General features: G+C 48.4%; 1 pseudogene; it reads left to right on the top strand.

Moving 5' to 3' along the window:
• Nucleotides 1-472: 472 nt before the first annotated feature.
• On the top strand, nucleotides 473-5,058 carry LOC112075532 (protein ENTREP3-like; annotated as a pseudogene).
• Nucleotides 5,059-5,326: the final 268 nt, after the last annotated feature.

Here is a 5,326-nt window from a genome sequence, read left to right on the forward strand (position 1 = left end):
CTCTCCGTTGCTACCACTCCCTCTCCCTCGTCACTCTTCTTTCCCACCACCTGCTTCCTCTCCGTTGTCCTCCACGCATTCTCCCTCCCTCACTCTTCTTTCCCACTAACCTGTCGCATTTGCCATCATTCTGTTTTGAATGTGTTTTTAACAGTTTTGGAAACAGTGTGTTAGCATTTGAAAACGTGCTGCAAATATATAGTTTTACAGTTGGTGGAGTATGAATGAGAAAAGAGTTCATGGATTTTGGAGAATGTGGTCATTGATGCATTTTGTGTGAAAGCAATGAAAAATTATTCACAGTTTGGTCCAAATACATTTCTGTGTCGCTGACTGTGTGAAAAGTTTTGACAATGTGACTTCAGTTTTGACCAATGCATGTTAGCAATTGGGAAAAAACTGTAAACACTTGTGTGTAACAGGACAAATATATATATTATTATTACACACACACTCTAGCATTTGTAAATAGACAATAAAATCAGTCTTCATTGTTTGTCTGTGTATCTATATGTCCTCAGTATCACCTATAACGGGTCGATGGAGAGTCCAGTTCCTCTGTACCCCACTGACTGTCCCCCTCCTTACGAATTAGTGATGGGACAGAGAGCAGCTAGCCAGGTCAGTGGGGGAATCTGGACATGTTTGCTGGTGTGTGTGTGTGTGTCTGTGTGTGTGTGTGTGTGTGTGTGTGTGCGTGCGTGCGTGCGTGACTGAGTGACTGAGTGACTGAGTGACTGAGTGACTGAGTGACTGAGTGAGTGAGTGAGTGAGTGAAAGAGAGAGAGAGAGAGAGAGAGAGAGAGAGAGAGAGAGTGAACGTGCTAAGCAGGAATACAGGACAATTGCCTCTGTGTATGTTTGTTTGTGTGTGCATGCAGATGTGTGTGTGTCTATTAAACACATGTCCGGTGTGGTTGTCTTTAGGCCACGGTGTTTGACAGCCATGGGAACGAGCTGTCTGGAGAGAGGGCCACATCCACTGCCTTCAGCGGAGAGGGTGAGAGTCACATATGCTACATTCAGCTCTATTATCACGTTTTTACCAGTCTGGTATTGAATGGAGAGTTCCCATGAAGGGCCCATTGACTCTGGTTCTTTACCTACAGTTCAAGTCAGAAGTTTACATACACCTTAGCCAAATACATTATCAACTCAAGTTCCTCAAGTTCCTGACATTTAATCCTAGTAAAAAAAAGAACTCTGAGGTCTTGGCTGATTTCTTTTGATTTCCCCATGATGTCAAGCAAAGAGGCACTGAATTGAAGGTTGGCCTTGAAATATATCCACAATGTACAAAACCTCAGAAGCCTATCAGAGCTTCTAAAGCCATTGACATTTTTTTCTGGAATTTTCCAACAAATGTTTAAAGGCACAGTCAACTTAGTGTATGTAAACTTCTGACCCACTGGAATTGTGAATACAGTAATTATAAGTGAAATAATCGTTTGTAAACAATTGTTGGAAAAATTATTGTCTGCCACCAAAGTAGATGTCTTAAACCGACTTGCCAAAAACTATAGTTTGTTAACCAGAAATTTGTGGAGTGGTTGAAAAAAAATTTTAATGACTCCAACCTAAGTGTATGTAAACTTCGACTTCATCTGTAAACAGGCAACACTGCCAATTCATAAATTTAGCCTAATATAAACAAGTAAATGAACCGTCTCCCTCCCTCCCTCCAGTCTCCATGGACAGTGGTTCTCTGTTGATGTCGGAGATCATTGACATCCCAGATGACTCCTCACCTTCAGAGGACTCCTGCCTCGTGGGGGTGAGGGCTAGGGGGGAGAGAGGGAGCACCGGGGGAGTGGAGGGGGGAGACGGGGGAGAAGGAGGGGAGTATGTGAGCTTCCGTGGCCCCCCTCCCCAAGCCCCGGAGAGTCCCCTGGTAGAGAGTCCCCTGGTGGRCCCCAGGGCCAGGCGATGCTACAGAGGAGAGAGGTCCAACTCCTGCTCCTCGTCTAGCACTGCTACAGCTACATACAGGTAAATACAAGGACAATCACACACACAGTTCACAGCCACTKTCTTACAGCTCCTTCTCAAAAGAGAACAACCCTCCCTCTCCCCCCTCTTTGCAGGTCTCCAGTGTTGAGGCGACAGGCTATGTTGGCCAGTAGTTGTTCCCAGTTGGAGCTGCTAGGGGGCGCCACCTCTCACCAGCGCTCCTCTATCCTAGAGAAACGAGTCGGGCCTTGCACCCCTTTACGACGCGGTTCTGCCTCTGCCTCTGCAGCTCCTCCCACTTCCTCATCCTCAGCTGTCAATCAGCAGGGTGGTCAGGGCAACGGGGTGCCCCTCCCTCTACAGCCGTTGTACCTGCGTCGTCAGGGCGGAAGGAGCGAGAGGGGGGATAGTGACGGTCTTCTGCCCCTAGTGAGGTCACACAGCGAGCCTGGTCTCAGCTCTTCTGCTGATACTGGTGGGTACACACACACACACACAACACACATGTACAGACATCCAGTGTTAGTGATTTACAACTCACACTATGAACACACTATATAACACTCTATGAACACGCTATGAATACACTATGCAAGAAAGACGTGGTGATAGTTTGCATTTCATATCTATTTCATACCTCCCTCTCTCCCTCACGCTCTCCTCTTTTCCCTCCCTCTCTCCTCTCTCTCTCCCTCCCTCTCTCCTCTCACCCTCCCTTTCTCCTCTCTCCTCTCTTCTCTCTCTCTTCCTTTCTCCTCCCTCCCTTTCTCCTCTCTCCCTCCTTCTCTCCTCCCTTTCTCAACTCTCCCTCCCTCTCTCATCTCTCCCTCCCTTCTCCCAGCTCCTTCTCTTCTCTCCCCTCCCTCTCTCCTCTTTCCCCTCCCGCTCTCCTCTCTCCTTCCCTCTCTGCTCTCTCCCTCCCTCTCTGATCTAGTTGACTTCAGTGGTGGCTCAGTGGGCAGTAAAGGAGTGAGGGAGAACTCTCAGACCTCTACAGACACAGGTGAGAAGGTAAAGGTTAGCGGTTAGAGAAGGCAGTATTGACCACCTTTGGGTTAGGCTCAGTGGGCAGTAAAGGAGTGAGGGAGAACTCTCAGACCTCTACAGACACAGGTGAGAAGGTAAAGGTTAGCGGTTAGAGAAGGCAGTATTGACCACCTTTGGGTTAGACACTACAGATTATAGTTTCTGTCTGTCTACCCAGGTCCGTCCTCCGAGGCATGCCTGCTGCCCCGCTCCTCTCTGGTGCCCCYCTCAGCCCTCCTCCCCAGGAAGGGCAGTGTGAAGGCAGCCACCATGGGGCGCACCTTGCCCCTCTCCAAAGGCCCCGCCAACTCTCCCTTGCACCTGCCCAAAGAATGCAACCGCTCTCTTGGGGACCTCAAGGTGTGGCTTAATGGCTGAAAAAGACTAATAACAGCAGCCATAAACACTGCAAAGATACTTATATCTAGAAATGGACATATTGTATGTAGAACGATTATGCCAGGTCCTCATTTCTCATCCTGTCTCCTTTTCTTCCTGTCAGGTGACGAGGGGGTTGGTGGCTCGCTTCCTGCAGCGCTCCAAACGGAACCTGGCGTCCGCCGCAGAGCATTCTGGGAACACGGGACAGGGTCAGAAAAGGAGAGGCGGAGTGGAGGGCAACGGGACAGGCCATCTCCCTTTAGAGCAGGTAACACACACTGACACATATACACACATACAGTAAATACACACACACTCACACACACATACAGACACACACACTCACACTAGTGTCTGTCTGTCTGTCTCCAGGTGTTACGTAAACTCCTGGGGGGCCCAGCCAGGGATCCACCCCCCACATCCCTCATCACCGTGGTCACCACCACTCCCATAGCGACAGCCGCCACAACCGCCGTCATAGCAACCAACCCCCTGTGACGGAGGGGATCCACTTGCGCAGCTGCGGCGACTTAAGCTCCTCCTCCTCTGCGTCGCTATGGCGATTACTGACGGCCAACCCCCCTCACGGGTCATCAGGGGCACTGTACACAGAGTCAGCCCTGTGAGAGGGGGAGGAGGGAGGAAAGATGGGAGGGGAGGGGGAGGAAAAGGAGAGGAGGCAGAAAGTGTACCCACACAGAGGAGAGTGGAGGCATGGTATGGTCTAATGAAGAAGAGATACAAAGGGAGGAGGAGAGGTGGAGGATGGCGGGATGAGTTAGACAGGGGAGAGGAAGGATGAAGGAACAGGCTACTAACATATCCTGATGGGTGGTGGAGGGAGTCAGCACTATGAGGAGGGAACGACTGGACCTTTGCTACAGCCTTGTTCCAATACTTTCAACATGCATCCTTCCTCTTTCCCTTCCTCCTTCCCTCCTCCTTCCCCTTGGAGCCCTCCTCTGCACCTGCGCCTGGCCTTCCTTTCCTGAACTTTGACTTCTCAACTAACCTCCTACCTTCAAACTCCACCTAGCCATACTGAACACAACTCTATCTGTCCTCTCCAACTCTCTGGGATCTCTCTCTAACTTCAAGAAAAGAGGATGGAGAGAAGGAGTAGGATAATGAAGTTTCCCCTAGACTCTGAGCTATGGTCAGTTTAGTGTTTCTCCTCCTAATGGTTCAAATCTAGGATCAGTGGAGCATAAGCTGATCCTAGATCTGTGTCTAAGGTAAACACTTTTCTGGAGCTGTGAACATCACTCTCACAYGAACCGCATATTCTCATTAAACTGCTCACTCTTTTTCAAAACTCAAATGTACGTTCATTTGTCCAGCTCTTCATCCGGAGMGAAACTCACTTTAAGTGTTCAAGGAACTCACCTTTTTGTCTTCCACTCGTGAAATGGTTAACCTTCCTTTTCTCCTGATGACACTGTAAAATGTACAGAAAAATGTACACTCGTTTTGCCCACTGACAGTGAAAGTTTAATGGCCTGCTAGTGTCGCCGTATGTTTACAATCTTACATCGTTATTATTTTAGTACATTTTTTTGTGGTAAATTTTCTTGAGGTAAAATCAACATTGTGATCCTCAACACCCCTGACCTAGCCATCTCCAAAACTGCCTTCAGAAGAAAGGTGCCCCAAACTCACACACCATCACCCAAACTCAAAACTCACACACCATCTACCCCAAACTCAAACTAACACACCATCTACCCCAAACTCAAAACTAACACACCATCTACCCAAACTCAAAACTAAACACCATCTACCCAAACTCAAAACTCACACACCATCTACCCCAAACCAAAAACTCACACACCATCTACCCCAAACTCAAAACTAACACACCATCTACCCCAAAACTCAAAACTAACACACATCTACCCAAACTCAAAACTAACACACCATCTACCCCAAACTCAAAACTCACACACCATCTACCCCAAATCAAAACTAA

This window comes from Salvelinus sp. IW2-2015, unplaced genomic scaffold (genome assembly GCF_002910315.2).
Source record: "Salvelinus sp. IW2-2015 unplaced genomic scaffold, ASM291031v2 Un_scaffold3222, whole genome shotgun sequence".
Taxonomy (NCBI): domain Eukaryota; kingdom Metazoa; phylum Chordata; class Actinopteri; order Salmoniformes; family Salmonidae; genus Salvelinus; species Salvelinus sp. IW2-2015.